Source organism: Ammospiza caudacuta, chromosome 10, assembly GCF_027887145.1.
Source record: "Ammospiza caudacuta isolate bAmmCau1 chromosome 10, bAmmCau1.pri, whole genome shotgun sequence".
In the NCBI taxonomy this organism is placed as follows: Eukaryota; Metazoa; Chordata; class Aves; order Passeriformes; family Passerellidae; genus Ammospiza; species Ammospiza caudacuta.
The window spans coordinates 8,137,003-8,157,116 of NC_080602.1; the positions used below are offsets into that span (position 1 = coordinate 8,137,003).

A 20,114-nucleotide genomic window follows, 5' to 3' on the forward strand; every position below is an offset into this window, starting at 1 on the left:
ACTGAAATGAAGGCACACACATCTATGGGACCAAAGGTTTCAGCAAGAGCCTTTTTTTCCATGTGGAGACAAAAAGGTAAGGACTGAAGCTGTAGTGTATCAGGTTTCTTACTGGAGAAACCTGGCTGAGAAAATACCTGAACTGCTGGAACTATGTCACTTTGGCTTGCTAACATGGAACAGCTGCAGTGAAGGAATGTTTGCAATGGAAAGATTGTTGAAAGGTCAATAGACTCACCATGCCTTGGCTGAGCAGAAAAAATGGCCAGCATGGACAGCATGTGTTGCTCTAAAGAGTGCTGATATGCTAAGGAAGAGCAGGGAGGAACTGCAGTCTTTTTCCTTCTCCTGCATCTGTATTTTAAACAGCCTGAAAAAAAACCCACTGAAAACTTTTTCAGCTCCCTGTTCATTGTAGGTAGAGGCATAAAGATGAGTTTAGCTTTTATAGTACTTTTGCTCTCCCTTCTAGGCCTTGGAAACTTTCTTCTGGGCATTACTAAGCTGGCTATGATGTCAAACAGCACAATGTGTACCATGTACTCTGAAGAGAAATAAAGAGAAACACTAAAGCTTTATACATCATTTGCAATGTGCCACAGTGCTCCAGTGAAGATAAAATATCCAGTATTCTTGCAGAAGGACTTAAAAATAGAAAAAAATAGTCTTGTGATTGTGAAAGCTAGGAATAAAATTAATTGCAATACTACATCAGAAGCTTAACTAACAAGCATAAGCATGATAAGACACATACAGTCCTGTGATGTTCCAAATTTATAAATAGCTCCAATATTTTTCAGAAATAGAAGGCAGATCTCACTGCTGTAAGTGCCAATCTCTTCAGTTTTATCTGGACCCTTTTATCTACTTTTGGTTAACACACAAGGATCAGCCTGCTTCAAGGCACACTTAAAATCTGTGAATTCACAGAATAAATAATCCAGCTCCACGTGTAGAAAATTTATTTGGGAAATCCTATAAGCTTTGCAGGAAATTGTTCTGAAAGCAGCAGAGAGAAAGAAGCATCATTTTCTTTGGATTTTTGTCCTCTAATACCCTAAAGTTGTGCAGCCACCAGCACATCCCAGAGTTAGCCCAGACACGTGCATGCACTTCTGTCAAACAGTGTAAAAAAGAAGTACCATGCTAATTTCAGGCATTTTTCTCCTTCACTGGCCAAACTTCGCCAAAAGAGACAATTGGCTTCCTCTTGGGGGGCACCTCCTCTCAGTGATGCTTTAATTGTCACAAGAATGAAAATTGTATCTAATTGTCTCATCAGAGTATTAAGCAATCCAGCAGATGCTTTCAGAATTAATGAAAAAATATTAAAATTATTTCTTGAATGCAGTAAAATCTCTTAACAATTGCTGAAAAGAGTGTAAATCTCTCTTAATTTCTGCATAAAGGGAAAGATCATTCTCTCACAAAATAAAATACTTCACCATAAAAATTTGTCGAATTACTCACAGAACTTTTCAACCAAGACATTTTAATAAGACATCCTTTTAATCCCTGCCCATTTAATAAGACATTTGGTAGTATATTATACCAGCAGTGCACAATTCATTTTTGTAACACAGCAATAATAAATAACACAAATTAAACAGTCAAATCTCAGCCTCCAGTGAAACAATATTTGGAATATAATTACATGCAGTACAAATTTTGCAAAGGATATAGACTCAGTTTCAAATTTAGCAAAATGTGACCAGGAAATAAGAATCTGGAATTTCACCACAGTGTTTGTTTGACCCTTTTCAGCCTTGAAATTTACTATTTGCCAAATGTCGTTTCAGTTTATAAGAGTGTTAAGGCTCCTCTAGTCCTCTGTAAAGAAGGACAGCTCCAAGAAGAGATGCTTTTAGAATCTTGCTGGTCTAATTTATGCTGTAACTTATTTTAGTTACTCAAAATTTTATTCTCTCTGGGTAAAGTTTCCAAATATTCTAAACATCCTTGTGAAACAAATGATGTCAGTTTTTCATATAATATAGAGGTAGCTCAGAAGAAATGTGAGAGGAGATGACTTGGAAATAAGGTATTCCCTGTCTTCTCTATGAACTGGCTCTTCCTTCTTTTAGCATTACAAACAGTGCCAGCTTCCCCAGCCATGTGTTCTCTGCCCTTATATACATTAAAAAAACACTGAGAGATCAGGTATGGATAGCTTTTGTCTAATTTACTGAAATCCTTTCTGGCTTTGCAGGAGAGGTAATTCAAAAACACACAAATCTACTGATTGAATGACTCTGAACTTAGGCTGGACCATAATTTAGTTGTGCAATGCTTAAACTCTACTACAGAACACATACAGCATCTAGAATAAATGGGCATATTTATTTTGAACCATTCTGATTATAAAGGTTTAACACATGAGAAATTAAAGAGTTTCTAATCACCTTCTCAAAATTAGTAATACCTCAAGAGAGACAAAGATCATGCTTTCATCATGCAGCCACTGTCTCTATTTTTGTCTGCAGACGCCGTGCTAATATGCACATCATATTATTAACAGCAAAACCAATGAAATAGAAATTCCCATGGACTTCATGCCAAATAACTATAAAAAGAATGTATAAACACTATCAAAGTACCAAATACTTAAACTGTATCTTTCTACTCTCTATATTGGTAATTTTCATGGATTATGATTCTTAGATTGAGATATATTTCTATAGAATGACAGGATCTTGCTCTGAACTGAACCAGTCCATATTTTTTAATTAAATTGTTAGATTGTCCAGTGAGGACATTTTTTTAAAGGACACATTTAATTCTTTTCACCCAGGTCTAGAACTACCTGCCTTGGAAAAACAGGTTTACTGTGAAAAAGAGATCTTCAAGACAAACAAAAACTTCCTGAAATTCCAAGAGAAACTACCTTGGACAGTACTGGCTAAGAGAAGAAATACACTGGCCTGAAAGGCTTTGTGAAGTTTGTGCTTTAGAGACATGGATTCAGTGGTAAAAAACAGGATTTAAACAGTTTGTGCAAAAGAGAATGAATCTAACTTCTCACTGTGGAATAGGACTTAGAAGTATTTTACTCTACTTCTAAAATATAGCAAAAGTATTTTGATTTCATGAGAACTGAGTAATTTAATTTAGGTCACACTGACAAAATAAGCAATGAAAGCTGTACAGGCATGTAGAAGAGCACTAACTGGAATGTTTATGTTTTCTACATCTCCATGTTTGCACTCAGTCACAGTATGTACCTCATGCCATAACAATATTGTTGCTATTATGTAATATAACATCTGATTATAGACAGTTATTAAAATAACCAATCCAACTAGAAATTAAATCTCAAAATGACAGAGCATTGTCTGTAATTACAACACAGTTCTACTTCTACCCACATTAGGCAGAGCTGCCCAAGTATCCTAATGCAGCAGTTAATCTTTATTAATTGTATCTTAATGAAGATTCCTAGGACAAATTCAATATTGAAATTCAGACTATAATCAAATGGTACATCATCTTAAATCAGCCTAAAATGAACAGTAACTGCCAAATGATGAATTCAAGAGTAAGCTGCCTGTAGTGACAGGTAATGTGTCCCAGTTACTTGCAAAACCAAATGCCACTGCTCTATAATAAGCCAACTTCTGTAAAAATACTACCACAGCACCCACCAAGATGGAACTTAAATAAAATGGAATAACATTTATGTCTTATCACTCTGACTACAAGTTATAGTGACTGCATCAGAAAATTTAAAGTGATAACCACCTCCTCACTACAGGAGAGTTGTGGGACATGGCCTATATCCCAAAGAAGGCAGTTTGCTGACAACTCGTAGGCAGGAGTTGGTTGTGCTTTGGGTGATGCTGTCCCCAGTCCTGCTGGAAAAAGCAGCTGCCTGATGCAGATGTGTAAATCAAAGTAGAGCCTGGAAATTCCTTTGCAAAGGAGAAGCACCCAGGAGGCTCAGAGAGGAAGGGTGAGAGATACTTGGGCTTATTTACAAGACAGACCACCACCTTGCTCTAGTAGACACTGAGCTCAGTAGGACCTGAAGGACTCCCACAGCTGAAGACAGCAACAAACAGCACCTGTGACTTGAAGACTTAGCCATCTAAATGAGGGCATCAGGGGTTTAGAGAAGTAAGTTCTGTGAAGTTGGTAAAAGAAATATCCAAGAAGGATCTATTTTTACAAAAACAATCAGTAGCTTAAAAGAGACTTAGACTGTTAAAAAAACCTTATGCAAGGTGGAATAATAGATAATTGAATTTCCTCCTCTTCAAGGCTGCAGGTTCCTTGGTCTGCTCTAATTTTTCCCTCTTCTGGACCTTAAAATCCAAAATCTAACAGAAGTATACAGTAGAATTAGACAATTCAGATGCACAAACAAAATACATTGAATAAATCTGGTTTAGATGAGATACATAAGACTTAATGGTATATAGAGGGCTAACCAGTATTACCTGAAATCAAGGTTGGAGAAGGTAAACCACATAAGCCATGCAATGACTTCTGAGAACCAAGTTCAGAATTTTTTTTTCAGATAAATTAGGCACAAAATGAGGCAACATTACAGTCTGACTTGTCTTATTCAGGCACTGCTTATCTCTATTTGACTACTATCCCTAGCAAGAGAATGGAATTGGCTGGAACCACTGCCCCAAATAAAATAATCACTTTTAAAAGATTAAAGAAGCCATTAACATGGATTGACTTTGTCCCAGCAGAACAGAGCAATGCAATCTGCTCAGTGCTGGTGATCTGGCAAGGACAAATCAAAGTAGTCTGACACCCAAGCAGACAGGGACTCACAGATGCTGAGTGCAGTGTCCAAACTCACAAGGACTTCTGAAGTGACAATGGTTCCAAAGGAAAAATTCTGTATTCAAAATATGGATACTGCTGCTTCTCCACGATCAAAATGGATACTTGTTCAATTCTCAGCAAGAATCCCAAAGGTTTTACTAATACCATACTTAATACTCAAAAGCTTAAATAAAATCCAGTATGCACAGAGGAGGGTGGAGCTTAGAAAAAATTTGTGCATCAGCTATAGAGAGAACTGATGAACTCAGCAATAGTTCAAGAGCCTTAAGACAGTTTGGAACATCAAGTCCCACTTCTGAAAGGAAGAGACAAAGAATCTGTGTTCAAGCAGAGACAGACATGGAAACTATGTTCAAGCAAAGACCTCTGGCAGTCAGAAAAAAAAAAAAAACAATAAGAAAAAGCCCCCAAAAAAACCCAAAAAACCAAACCCACAAAAAAACCCCCTAAAACCAAAACCAAATAACAACAACAAAAAAATGTGCCCCCAAAACAACACAGGAACTGGACAAATTAATGCTTGAAAGTAGGAAAGAAAGATTTGTGAACTCTAACTTTGGTTTTCTGTTAATCCATGCACGATCCAGTCTGTTTACACATATTTGGTATGAAGGTTTGCTTGAAAGTAAACATTTTTCAGAAGATATTGCATTTGGTTTTGTTTAAATTAATCCTGAATTAACTCAAAACTGTCACATTTGTAGACACACAGGTGCTTAGGCCTGTCTGAGTGCAGTATGTGGGAACCCTCTGTCCAGAAGCTTGACCTGACACATCCATACAAGGTACTGAGATGATGTGAAAACTGAGATAACACAGAAGTGGGAGGCTGGGAAAACCTGGAAAAATGAAGGCAATAAAGAAGGCAAGACAGGAGACAGAATTATCACCATGAGAAGGAGGGAGAAAAGCAATGCTTCTATAACAAACCATGTTTCATTACTCCCTGTTGCTGTTGAGAAAGTTCTTTGCAGTGAATTTCAAACCTAAGGCTAAGCTTCAAAATTAGAAACAAATCCATTAAATGAAGATACCAGAGGAAATACAATGTCATGCTGCAGTGCTACGGACTGGGACTGCACTCTTGGGACTGCTTCATAATCACAGTGTACAATGACAGAAAACTTAATCTATAGTCATGCAGAATTAATCTCTATGAGTATTAGTACGAGGTATTTTAGAGGGTATTTAGCAACTCAAAATTAAAAATACAGTTTGCATGTACTTAATTTTAGGATGATATTCAAGACAGATGCTGTGGTTCCAAATCAAAGCTACAGACCAGTTTCTCATACTTTTCATGCATACATGGTAGAGAGTAATTATTTTTAGCTCCATTCAATTTGCTGCTTTAATTTGCTGAAGGTCCCCCGAAGCACTTTTGTGGACCTCACCAGCACTGCTACCAAGGAAGTGTTATGTGTAACATACTTCCAGGGGAGAGAGAATTCTGTGTAAACAGTTTGGTTTAAGCAATGTAGGGACAGTGAGAAGCTCTACAGCAAAAGCAGGGACAAAATCTGACTCACCATGATAGGTTCTGCTTGCAAAAGTCTCCCTTCTCTCCTGCATGCCCTAATTCATTTTGGTGAAGCAAACGAGGCAGGCATTCACAGCAGCAAACCCACCTTCTCCCTGGAGAAAGGACAGAGAAGTCAGCAAGGAAAAGGCAGTTCAGAGCATGAATATCAGCTACACAGCAGCAATTCAGCAAACATTGTTCTGCTCGCTGCCCTGACCAAGGGGGTCACTGGGGATATTCTGTTCAAGCCTCGCAATGGGTTACACCATGTTATTACAGAATGAACTGCTAAGAAATACAAAAGCAAAGAACTGAGCCCCAGACAGCTTCTGCAGTGACACATCAATGGCAGCATCAGTTTAACATGGCAATGATATGGATGGGTTTAGGAACTTATGCAGCATGCAAGCTCTAGGAAGCACAGGAAAAGGTTGATTTAATGAGTAACAATGCATCATCCATCAGCTCTTTGTAGTCACAGGCAATAGGCATGTTGGTAGCATGATAATAATTTTAGTTGGTTTCTTTGGTTGGCTACAGTTAATTGTTGCCAATAAGAAAACAAATTAAAATTTTTGTTTTCTTCACCACATCCTTATGCTCAGCTTTCCAAAACAACTACCTGGCAGATGCTGATTTGAGGGGTGGAGGGGATGTTTATAGCTACTCACAGGAATGAGGTAGGTAGGCCCCTTCTTCTGTTGCTAATATGTTTGCCTATTTAGGAAGGCAGGAGGCAACTGTCCAGTTGATTTACTTCTGATTTTGAATCTCTGCAGTATCATGTGCCTGTGAGGATGGAGAGAAGAGCAGAACAAGTTTTACTGTTTTATTCCAAAAGTGACACTAATTTGCTGTTCTGCATCCATTTGTCATACCCACTACACACTCTGACCCTGGAATAATTTTCTGTAGCATTATTATGGAAAAAAATAATTCTGTCCTATCTACATCAGCTGGCAGCTTCTTAGGAATCCAGCCCCCTTCCTGTTTAGCTTAGATAAACAGAGAAAACACACCTCAAAATCAGTTTAGAGGGCTGGCTTTCCACCAGTTTGACCAGTTCTGTCTGTGGCAGAACTGAGTAAAATACTCCAGTAGATCCAATACATTTAGTCAGTTTGTACTTATGAAAAATTTAGCTGCAGATTGAAAACTAGTAATTTTGTTAAAAAGAAAAATAATATTAGTTTTAAAAAACAGTAACCCCAAGACCAACAAGCACTGTAGACTGATCTAAAAGAATCCTCAATATTAATTAAATTACCCATTAAGCATAGACCTACATGGTTTAATGAGCTTTATCTCAAGTGTTTTGCATCGTGACTGGATATATTTTAGTTTATATAGCTTTGATCTGCTTGACCTGCTAAGAGAGCAAAAATGACCTGCACATACTCTTCTTTTACAGTCTGTTTAGCAATGCTGTGACCAAATAACATTTTTTTTCTTTGACACTGATTGCTTCTCTATTAGTCTATGCATCATTCATCAGAGTCTTAAAAGATAATCTAAAGTGTTTGGAGCTTTCATTCTTATAATTTTTAAATACTAAGAATATTAATTGTGACATCACACAATTCTTTCAAGTTATATCCCTCCTAGTTACACTTTCTCCTTTATTAAATAGAAAATCCAATCCACTCTTTTCTGTTTTCTTTTTCCACTCTTTTAGCTGTGTTTTTTCCAAGTATATGCAGTTGCACAAATTGATTTCAACATAACACACCTTTGCTGAACATTTTAAAAGCCCTTAGACACTACCTGCTCCCCAGGCTGAGCTGAGCTCACCTGGTGAACTCATGTCAGCCACCTAGAGCATTAAGTTCACTGTTCTTTGGAATTGCACTGAAAAGGGAGAACAACCATGGTTACCTAACCAGAAAGAGTTAAATAGTCTCCATATTCATATACAGAGTATTTCCAGCTCGTGGTGGTGGTCACAAAACCAACATATTGAAGATTTAGAAAATGAAGATACAACTCCATGCTGTTGGGAACTTGCATGTACATTTTAACAAATTTCTACTGGTAGAAATTTGTTAAAACTTTACTAACATTTTTTACTAAAGATAACACATCTTTAATTCTCAGCATTATAGGAAACAATCCAAAATGCCAAATTTAGACATTTTAAAGAGATGTAAAATCCAGATACTTTTTTCATTCTTGCCAAAGTATTTACTTCAAGCTTCTAGACTGAAACGTTACCCAAACTTCACCTCAGTTTCATTGTAGTGCTTTTATTGTTATGAGCAGATTGTACAAGTACACACAATTATAAATGAAAAATGGTGCTCATTATCTGTGAGTTCATCTGATCCCTTTGCAACAGCAGCATTTCCTTCACACACACATTACAGCCACAGCCACAAATCACTGAGAGCAAGTGGTGCATCAGTAATGCTCCTGTCTGTCCTGGTGCCCTCTCATTCTGCCCAGCTGCTGCACACTCACAACTCAGTTAGAAAGAGCACACAAGGAAGGACTTCTCAGAGTGTCACTGGCCATCAAAGTGCCCCTTGGTCTCTCTGAAGGCCCAATATAAACAGCTGTTGCAATAGCAGAAGTTAAAAGATAGCCAGATCAAATATCTCTTTAGATAGTAAAAACCTGAAGGAAAAAAATTAATACATAAGGGGCTGCAGAGAAAAGTCCCTTGTGGTTTCTCTGCCTCCTGTTAACACCATCCCTGGATGTTTAAATGCATCCACTGGGTAATAAAACAGAGGTTAGGAAAATGAGTGAAAGAATATTGGTGTCATCCTAATTGGGTTTAATTCCTATGACAGCACAAATAATGTGCACGGAGATGCAAAATGTGTCTTTCAGTGAAGAGGCTAGAGCAAAAGCCACAGCTTCTTACAAGTGTGAACTACAGATTTAAATGAAATTGTAATTGCCAATACAAGCAATGAATTTGACTGCAGTCAAATTCAATTCTACATTCAGCTATTTGATGATTCATCCATAACAAAAGAAAAACAAATGGCACTAGAGTCAAACTGAAACAACCACAAGAAAATTTTTCTGGAAAGAACATGAAACATTTACAGTAAGTTCCTATAAAGGTTATTAATACTTTCAAAATTCAACCTGAGTCTTGTTTATGGCAGAACCAAAATGTGACAATCTCTGATGACTCATGAAGGGTTTGGTGACAGAAGCAGTATCACCAAGATACTGGGAAGCTTTCTGTACCTTTAGCACATGTCACTTTGAAGCAGATGTCTGGTTATGTGTCAGCATCTGTAGTAACAGCATGAAGTCACAGAAAACACAGCAAATGTTTGGTCAAAAGCTAGAGACCTTTTCACAAGGGAAAACTCTCTTTTTAATCAAGACCTTACACATAGTTCTTTATCACAAAATACAAAGGCACTTCTCCAGACCCATGCTAGAAAGATACCACATCTCAGCTCTCAAGCTGATCAATTATCTACATTGTACATTCATCTTCTGAAATAAGATAGGTACAATCTGAATTGAACCAACAGTGGATGCTATCCCCAATCTCCACCTATCTGCCTTACAGCACTTCCCCAGCAAAAGCAGTCTGCACTGACTCAAAGGTGATGCTGAACCCCAGAAGGCCAGAACAGGTGGATTCCTTCCTTCTCTGCACCACTGGCTTTGGGCCACCTGGTGACACCTGCTCTGCTGACTGTCTGAGTGCTCTGTAAACATGACTGAGAAGTAAATACAAGACCATAAAGCTTGTGTTTGCCTCCCCAATACTGTGAACACCTACACTTTATTAAACATATTCATCTTTTTAAAACACTATTAAATAAGTAGCTCTTCTTTTCCCCTAGCCACTAAAAGCTCAGAATTCTTAAATAAGAATGTATGTCCTTCATTCATTCATTCCTAGGTGGCAGAGCATTAATGACTTTTGGCATGTATATTCCTAATTTCTGATGATTTCTAGTTACTTATCTGCCCCCTTTTATATTTCAGAGAAAAAGCTATTTCTGAACCTCATACACATGCAACCCCCCCAACAGTAACTGAAAGCCAACAGCAAAGCAAGTTCCAGTCATACAGACACTTCAGTGGTGGGCTGCAGTAGGAAAACCTATTGCTAGAGAGCTGCACAAACTTTAGTGGAGTGCACTGCTGCTAACAGAGCTACCCCTTCTGAAAGAATACAGAAGTTGAATTAAAGTTACTCTCCTACACTCTGCACCAACCACACAGTTTGATGACTTCACAGGAAAACACAGCCACAGCTTCACCCTTCAAGGGCAACACTTCATCAGCTTCATAGGGACAGCTCCACCTTTACCAATAATAAATACAATTTAACTTTAAAAAGAATAATATTTTATTAACTGCAAAGCCACCTCTGAATACAAAACCTGACAAGCTCCTAACCCAAAACTAGACCACACAGTACATATGTAGTCTTAAAGACTCACAGCATAAAGTACAATCTCCTATTGATTTTAGCTTCATCTCGTGAGACCCATTTTCCTTTAAATCCTATTTCACCTAATAAAGCCATTTTCCAGTTGCCGTTCTCCTGATAATGTTAAAAAAAAAAAAAAAAAAAAAAAAAAAAAAAAAAAAAAACTGACTTAGAGGTTAGTGAGAGCTTCCTATAAAAACTGGGAACCTGCTACTGCTTTACATAATCACAGAACCATTGTTTCTCCTTGATCAGCTTCTTGGGACTGAGGATTGAGGGAGAAGAAGGGGGCACAATGGCCTGGCTCCCCACCACGGTACAGCTGAGCCATGGGGAGGGCACGGGGCTGCCCTCAAAGCCACTCAGCTGATCCATCTGTGCCCATCTAGGATTCTTCTGGCAGCTCCTCAGGGGTGAGACGTGGGCAGGAGGAAGAATGGTGCATCAAAGACACCAAAACATGCACAAATCCCTGCTTTCCTCAGTGATTGCTTCTACACCATGAAATGCCAGCAGACCCAACCTGACCTCTGTGCAGGAGAAGGCAATTAAGGAAAAAGAAAAATGACTAAGGGAAATTCTCCTATGATCTAATGAGTGTGAGAATATATTTTGAACCACAGGCAATAACTCTTCTATCACTCAAAATATGTACCTATAGCCCAGAAGTCAATGAAGGTTTTCCAAAAAAACAATTATTCAAAATCTCTTTTTAGAGGAAAAGCAGAAAGAATTAAACCATCTTTCTTGTTTTTCAGAGATGCTCTAAGTGGAAAACATGATGATTATATGATGAGCTGTCACTTGGCTACAGCCCACTCAGTTCTATTACTGCTTGCTCCAGCTCCTTTAACATTCAGTCATCTCAGCTACCTTTTATACTCATGGCACCCAGGAATTATCAAATGCCCCTTACAACACAGGGCAATCCTTGCCCTCAGAGTCCAAGCTGATTTGATCTCTTTGTGTTTTACTGGAATTTAGGACTGCATTGTGAAAGGGAGTAGGAACCCTGTCTCCATATCATTTGAATTCCTGCACTACACAGACTTTTCTCTGGCCTTCCTTTTGCTCTCTAGAAGACTGAGGTTACAAAGTATAGTGCACTATTTGCATATCAAAAGCAGTAGCACTTTACATAAAAACGAAAAGCAGGCACTTTTCTGGTCTCAGTGACTGAGAGCTCAAGATTTTTTTTCTCTGAACATGTAACTTTCAAATTCAGGTGTAACTCAATTCATCAAGACTGATTCAGATAAATATTTTTAAAATTAAGAATTTCCCCACTACCAGTGTTACCTGATACTTCTTTGCCAGAGGCATTTTCCTTCCGGATCCTCTTCTTCTGGAGCAGTTAAAGACTTCACTGTTTTATCTGAAAGAACAAATAAGAAACATGCAAACAAGTTCAAAGATCATAAAGAAACAACTCTTATTTATCTCAAGTTATATATAACTTGTTTGAATGCTACATGATGCTACCTCACTTACTGGGGGGTTTCAGTATCTTCTTCCAGCTGGCCCCCTTGGCTCAGGTGTGTCAGAATTTATTGTTAAAAGAAGCAGGATGACTCTCTGCTCTACCTTACACCAGCTAACAAAAGAACACATACACAAAATACTATTCCAGGTTACTGTAGCCTCATGCTAAGGTAGCAACCTTGCCCTAAGTTTCTACATGGAGGTGCCTTTTCTGAAGCAAAATGTCCAGCCCTGATGTCAACAGACACAAGTTGTAAGTGCAGGCCAGTGAGCACACCATGAACTCTGACTTGTGACCTTTATCAAGCTCCAAGACACCCAGCCCAGACACTTTATTATTGCACCAGTTTTTCTCAGCAGGAGGCAGAATTAATCCAAGCACAAGCCATGCTACCTGCTGAAGTTAACATGTCCCCAGTTGTATCACCCCTAACCTTTATACCCTTGATCAGATCAACTGCTATTGACCTAAAACCACCATCCACCCCCAGAAAGCAGATGAATACAAGAAGATATTCACAGCTGTGTTTCTAACAAGACCCTTCCTGCACCTTAACAGGGATGTGCAGCCTAGTGCCTGGCGTATCAGACAGGTGAGACTAAAGATACAAGCTGTTGGTCCCCTGCCCTTTTTACTGATGGTCACATACAGCACTCACTTTGTGAGTGCACAAAGGCTCCAAAACAGGTAACAAAAAGATGCAATTGTGTCCCCTCTCCCCCCTAACATGACTGTGAGATGTGACATCAATTTTAATTACTTCCTTGCCTAGAAACGCACCTGGCCACCCACGCAGGTAGACAGAGCCACGAGGTGGGAAGGGAGAATTAATGACTCAGAGAAACCCCAGCTGTTTACCACCACAGTGTCTCACTACTCCCAACACCAACAGCAGTGGGTGGTGCTCAAACTGCCCTTGACCCTGCCAAATCCCTCTTCCACTACTTCCACTTCCCACCATCAGAAATGTTGATGTGTTTCCAAGTCCTACCATGAGCACATTACCAATTTCATGAGGAAGATCTGCTTCAGATGGTTTAAATGAAAGGTATGCAATTGTCATGCTCAGGAGAATCATGCTGTAGTGTGACTCCACTGATTACACATTCCTTTGACCTGTTTATCATTCACTACTCACCCAAAACCCTTGTTAATCCTCAGAGACATCTGATCTGTTCCCCTATATGTCTTCAATTAGATCATTTATAGAAACTGCATTGGATCAGAAACAAGATCAGTATTTACAATCAGTCTCAGCAAATGTCCTTCCATGTTCCATCTGTTTTTTACTTAAAGCACACAGCATAATGTAAGCTTATTAAACACAACACAAAAGTGTTTATGAGTACATTGTTTTTTGCATAGGAATCCTAATCCCCTTGCCTTTTAAAAAAATGTTTCCAAATTCTCACACACATTTCTGTACTAATGCTCTGTGCCTCACACGAAGCCAGTCCTGTCAGGAGCATGTTTGAAGAGAGAAGGAACAGAATAGTGGATGCATAAAGATACCATTGCCATCACTCCTTAACCCATACAGGACTGCCACTCACATGAAGTGCCATGTCCTTTTACTGCCCTTTCAGCAATAAAAGGGAAAACCTCCTACAAGTGCAAGTTTGCCTTGGCTGCTGAAGTCACACATCTTACAGTGAATAGCTCTTACAGTGAATGGCTGTCAAAGCAGAGCCTGGATTTGCTAATTATTTGGAGGAAACTACACTAATCTTTCTGTAAGGACTTGCTTTTGTGGGTTCTAGATCTGTGCTGATTCTTCCAAGACCCTGAAAAGCTGACATGCTGCACATCAGGTGTTCAGGAACTCAGGTTCCAGTCTGACTGCACCTGCCTGGCTGGAGACAAGTGTGAGGAAAGCAGGCACATTTCAGTACATTAGTCCTGCTCTCTGGCAGTCTGCACCAAACACTGATGAAAGAAAAGGATTTTCCTATAAAATTGCATAAACCAGTAAGAGATAAAAGGCACACAGAACATAAATAAGTACAGACACCCAGCACAGACCAATGTGACCTAAGGTAGGTTAGAAAACTGCTGGCAGGTTCACAAGAGCAATCCCATTCAGACCAAGGCTGACTGGATGCATGTGTTAGGAGTGAGCATTTCTCACAGCTCTGTTTCTCAAGAAGCATGGAGAAGCAAATTAAAATCTTCAATTCCAACAACCTATAAAAAAACCTCTTAAAAAAATATCCCAATTCAGCTGTCAAAACTGTCTTTTATATCGAGCAGTATCTTCAGTGCAGTCCTGCCTTTCTGTCTGCCTGATGTATTCAGAGGTTGTTGCTGGAGTCCCTTCCTCTTGTCTGTCCTATTTAACTAATGCAATTCAAGAGAATAAAATAAACTATTTCTGCAATAGCAGGAAGGCACATAGTGAACTGTGGAATACCAAATCTACCAATTCACTTTACTCCCATAATACTTCTCTGTAACTGACTGACACTAAAACAGAACAAATAATTCAGTAATCACACCTGCACCCAGAACAGTCTGTCTTGTTCAGAACTGAGGTCATCCAGAGAGGGGAATTTGCAGTGCAGCTGCTGTACTTTACATAAACACAGAGCTTCCATGGAAATTTGAATGCTTGCTTCACACCCCTCCTCCCCCCCTTTTTTTTTTAATATAATTTTCCTATATCCTTTGGAAAATTGTAAATTTTATGGGCAGATGTGGGTTTTTTTCCTAATATGAGAGGGAAATACATCACAAAATTGTTTTCTCTTGTAAGCAACAGAATTGTCTAATGATTTTAGTATGATATTAACAGAAAGTCCTTACATATTGCATATCATAGGAAACAAAATTTTAAACTGCTTAACTCTACTTTTTCAAAAGTAGGCAAGACAGAACTTTAAAGGAGAAATGCCCAACATTTTAGATTAAGGGTTTCAAGCTGATGCTTTATGTTTACATGGTTATAGAGTTTCATTGGCAAAATGACCCAGGATGCCCTCACTTCACAATGCTAAGTTTTGCTCCAAAAATTACCCTCCTACTACTCCACATTTTTTAGTATGCTAAATAAAATAGTTACTGTTATTTCTCATGTGCTAAATCAATATTATTTTCACAACACCCTTAATGGTTCCCTTTTATTAAGGGCATTCCCCAGTACGCATCCTCTCAGTCCCTGTGAAAACCACATTCTAACCATTTCTCAAACCATGCTGGTATAAAGTATGAAATTCAGATGTGAGGTACAGGATAAGCAATTTAACACTGATAGCTACTATTTAACAAAGACAGTAGAGTTCTGCAACACAACTACATGTTTCCTAAACCCCAAGATAAGTTCATTACAACATCTATGTGTCTGTGTATCAATAACTTACATCAAAACACAATTAAGCTCTCATTTTGCAAATAGCTAGGTAAGGGTCAGAACCTTATTTACTCATGTTCCTGGAACAAGTTGCAAAGGCAGCTGTTTCAATATTGGCCAGTCTAGGTGTTCTACCTGAGCCCAAGTCCCCCTCTGCAGCAAGCTGGGAACCCTGCTTCAATAAGCATTCTTAGTAGGACCTATTCAAATTCTCATATTTATTGGCAGAACAAGCAGAAAGTTCAACAACAAAAAAAAAGGAAGTATATTTACATATTTCAATGCATTAAAATGATGCAGGATTTCCATTCTTCTCTATTCAAGTTACTGTGTATGTGTAAAAGAAGATGAAGAAGTAAAATTTTCCATTTCAACCAGGACTCTTAGAAATGGCATGAAAGGATGAAAATGTGTCTCTGCCAGTCCAGCTGAATGTCATCTGTTATAAAAGGTACTTACTAAAATGAGTGGCACAATCACCATTCCCTCAATAACAAAGAATCCTCTCTGAAGCTAAAAAAATTACAACATGGTTGTTTTGCACTTCTACTAAGAGTTCTTGCATTACCTCAGCGTTTGCATCAAAGCTGCTAGTGCAAAGAGGAAAGCAAAGCCCATTTTATGAACTGATGTAATCAAGCCCAGCATCTCTCCGGGGTTTTTTTGTTCCTATGGTGGCAATGATATCAGCCTACTCTGCCTATTCAGTACAGTATGACAGTTCTTCACCTCTGCTCACACATTTCTGTATTCTTTTCCTCCTGCTTGTACATCCTGACACATTAAGAGGCACTTGCATTTCAATGGGACACAGAACAACACTTGCCTCAAATCCCTCTCCTCACTCTTTTCCTCAGTGTTACCAGCTGTCGAGGACAACATCAAAACTTGTCCAGAAAGTGGAAAGAGAGAAAAGAGAAAAATCTCAGGCACATCTAAACACTGTAAAGGGGCCATGAATTTACAGTGGGGATCCCACACTGTTCAATAACAGCCTGATGTTAAGTGCAGCAGACAGTGCCACACACAGACCTGATCTGCAAAGGTTCTGGTCCTGTCCAGCCCATGGCAAGGGAGATGTTTCCCTATATGTCTTCAATTAGGGTCAGATGTCAGACAGACACCCAGACTGCAGTTCCAGCAACAACTCAGTGCTGTATCCGCCTTCCCACGGCCCCAGATGTGCTTCACAGGGCTCCCACAAACCCGGTGGGTAACTCTGCTCTTCCAAATCAGTTTCTACACCTGTAAAATCAGACTAATTATACTAATCTTAAAAAGAACTTAACATCAACTGAAGAGAAGTCTATTTACTTGCCACTGACATAATCCAGCCCTGGAATTCCCCATCTAATTAATTCTCTCATCTGAGACACAACAAGTAGACCAGAATACATAAAGAAAATATATTTACACATGGCAAGTACTGTAAAGCTTAGTGACAAATGTAATCTGTTACTAAAGCCTACCAGCAAGCACACTGTACATTTTGTAAATTTTCCTACCAAGAATTTTCTTGGATCTGCTCTGCTGTATAGCACACAAACATGTAACTGCACAGTAGAAGGTATCAAACTCATTGAAAAAGATGAAAAAATATCCACCATCAAACCAACCAACCAACCAATTAACCAAACAATCCCCCAATCTCTGCTTCTTTCATCTTTTAAACTACTAGGAGAAACTAATAAATAGAAAATAATTTTTTTTTTTTTTTTACTTTTTCACCAAATTAGATTTTTTTACAAGGTTTAAGGAAGACATTATGGAGCACCTAATGCAAATTGCAAGAAACATAACCTTGCCATAGACTTAAAAAATTAAATGTCATGTTACAGAGTTGTGTACACAAGATTATCACAGATTTCTTGTCTTATCCGCTTCATATATTCTTCAGCTGAAGTCAGAGAAATTATTTCCATATCTTCCCTTACAAATGTAAACAATAAGAAAAACATGATTCTCTGTAGATGAACTTCCTACTTCAATCCCTAGAACTGATTTTAATTTCCCAACTGTCCTACCCATTAATAAAAAGGAGCATAATCCCCCCACATCTGCTATAATTTTTGAGCAGCTTACCAAGTAACATGCAAAGAAATGAATAAATATTTTAATAAACAGAAGTCAAATGCATTAGAATAAAAGCATTATAAATATAAAAAATAAAAGTGACTTTTTATGGACAGAAAGAAAATGCTATGCACACATTAAAAAGTATATAGACATTACATGTTTATAGAATCTATATGCAACATATAGGTAGATACAAATCTATACTGCATCTATATGCCTGTATATTATTGATATATTTATACAGATAGAAATATACATACTTTTATCTCTAGATAATATACATCTCTTCACTAACATCGCTACCACCAAATTTTTTCCCCATTTGGGAGAAGCTGTCATTTTAAAACGGAGAACTTGATACACATTTATCCCTAACCCTATGGTAAGACATGCAGTTAGAGCCTAAAGGATTTATTTAATATTCTTCTTACCAGCAGCTGACAGACATCTGACAACACAGAAATGTAACAGTTCATTTAATTTCTCCACAGGCTGCTTTCATTGAGCCCCAGATGTTTTAGCAGAAGAAAGAGAAAGACATTCCACATTTTTTACAGTGGGAAATGGGAAATTTGTTTATAACAAATGGCTTTTGCTTTAATAATTTCTATGGAAAAGTAAGAGGAATTAATTAAAAAAAAAAATAAGTAGTACTCCATTAGTTTGCTTGTCTCTTTTTTCTTTTTTTTTAATTATTTTGTGTGTTAAGGCACCATGTGTGGCAGAAACCAGTATGAAATTTTCTAGAGCATATTCCATATTATCCCCCTAAACTTATCATCTATGTATTCTTCTCCCTCTAGAAGAAAGAAGGTAAATTACAACAGAAGACAAATAGCTCTTTTTAGTGTCATATCCCATGCATGAAGCAGTATACAACAAAATGCAATGAGAAAAAATTACAATAAACCCTAAAATGACTGTAAGGTGATTGAGTTCCATTTCACTTCCCAAGCCTTCCAGAAGGATTGACTTTGCACCTTTATTTAACCTGCAGTATCTTAAGCAACTCCTCAGGGACATTTTCTCAGACAGGACACACACACCCTGTGGCAGAGGTGGAAATGGCAAAAGGCAGAGTCTGAACAGCCACAGCTCCCCCACTCCTGGCAGTGGGGCAGGTGAACCTGACACACGTCCCTTGGCACGGGGAGAAAGGTGGCACTGCCAGGTGTCTGGAACTCCAACCCGCTCGGCTTTGTTCCTTTGCCAGTTGTATCCAAAGTGTGTGTAATCGCTGTCAGGGGAACCAGCCATTTACAGAAGCACTTTGGAAGCACCTGAGACTATACGCACTGAAGTCTGTCAAAAAATTCAAGGCAACGTTTCAAAATACACTCACTTGCTGTAGTGTTTGACAAAGTAAAGAGCTCTGAAGTGCAGCACAAAGGTCAAAGTAGAGACCAAAATCCTCAGTAGAACTACAGATCAAAGTGATTCAAATACAGTGACAAGATGTAAGTAACATGTAATTTAAGGAAGCTCAACATTTAAACATAACAGCTTGGCCAATAGCAGAAATCCATCAGAAACTAAACTGAGTATGATGGTTATTATTACCCCCAAAGGTAAGTATTTAAGCTCTTTTTGCACTTAGTTGTTAGATTGTATTTTGTCTGAAATGCATATTGTGACCAAGACAGTTGGAGAATTATGAATTATGGGTTTAGAAAGAACAGATAGTGCAATATAGAACCACTATTGCCTCATAATGTTGCCATTTTATTGCAAGGGTTCCATACTGTTGTCTCCTTATCACAAAAGTTCCAAACCTTCTTGGTGTTTCTCGTGGGCAGCTCCTCAGAGCCCTGACTCTTTCCCCTTCACAAAGGAGCCAGCTGACTCCAGTTCCCTTCTCAAGCAGCCACCCCACTCTTTTATAGCATCTTCTTCTCATTGCTTCAGCTGTGGCCTGTTAAAGGCAGGCCTGTTCCTGATCTTTGATAATTGGCCCAGCTGCAACCCCTTAGGGGTAAGATTATTTCTACACTACTTTTTTCTTATATTCTATCCCCCTACACATAATATAGATATTATTGTAGCCTATTAAAGAAAAAAGTATCTTTACCCTCACTACAAGTGACTGAACACTGCTCAAGGATAAAACATCTCCAAGGTTGACCTGGCAAAGTGTCATAAACACTACCTTTCACTGAAAGAAAAAGAATCTTTCTGTTAATTAAAAGACTAAAACTTTGTGTTGTTAGCTAGCTAAGGAAGAATCACACATACAGCAACTTAACAATCATTTGTAAACCTCAGCAAAATATGCCATTCTTCCAGAAAAAAATCAACATGTTGCACAGTGATACTGGCAGAGCATCTTTACATATGAATAAAACAGAAATGCATCCAGCATGCACACAGGCCAATGTTCAATAGAAAGATTATCATCCTGCACTAGTAGAAACCTGTTCAAGTCATGAACAGAACTGTGCCTGCCTGAATCTCCAATTGAGCAACTATGTCACTGACT

At 38.4% G+C, this 20,114-nt stretch overlaps 1 protein-coding gene across 1 annotated transcript in view; it reads right to left on the reverse strand.

The window, feature by feature from the left end:
- Positions 1 to 20,114, reverse strand: part of OTUD7A (OTU deubiquitinase 7A) — a 99,419-nt gene that overhangs the window by 51,991 nt on the left and 27,314 nt on the right. Inside the window, exons 2-4 of the mRNA XM_058811425.1 lie at positions 12,033 to 12,108; positions 6,994 to 7,111; positions 6,330 to 6,435 (exon numbers count right to left, since the gene is read on the reverse strand). The gene's annotated coding sequence lies outside the window, so the exon portion shown is untranslated. The remainder of the gene's footprint in view (positions 1 to 6,329; positions 6,436 to 6,993; positions 7,112 to 12,032; positions 12,109 to 20,114) is intronic.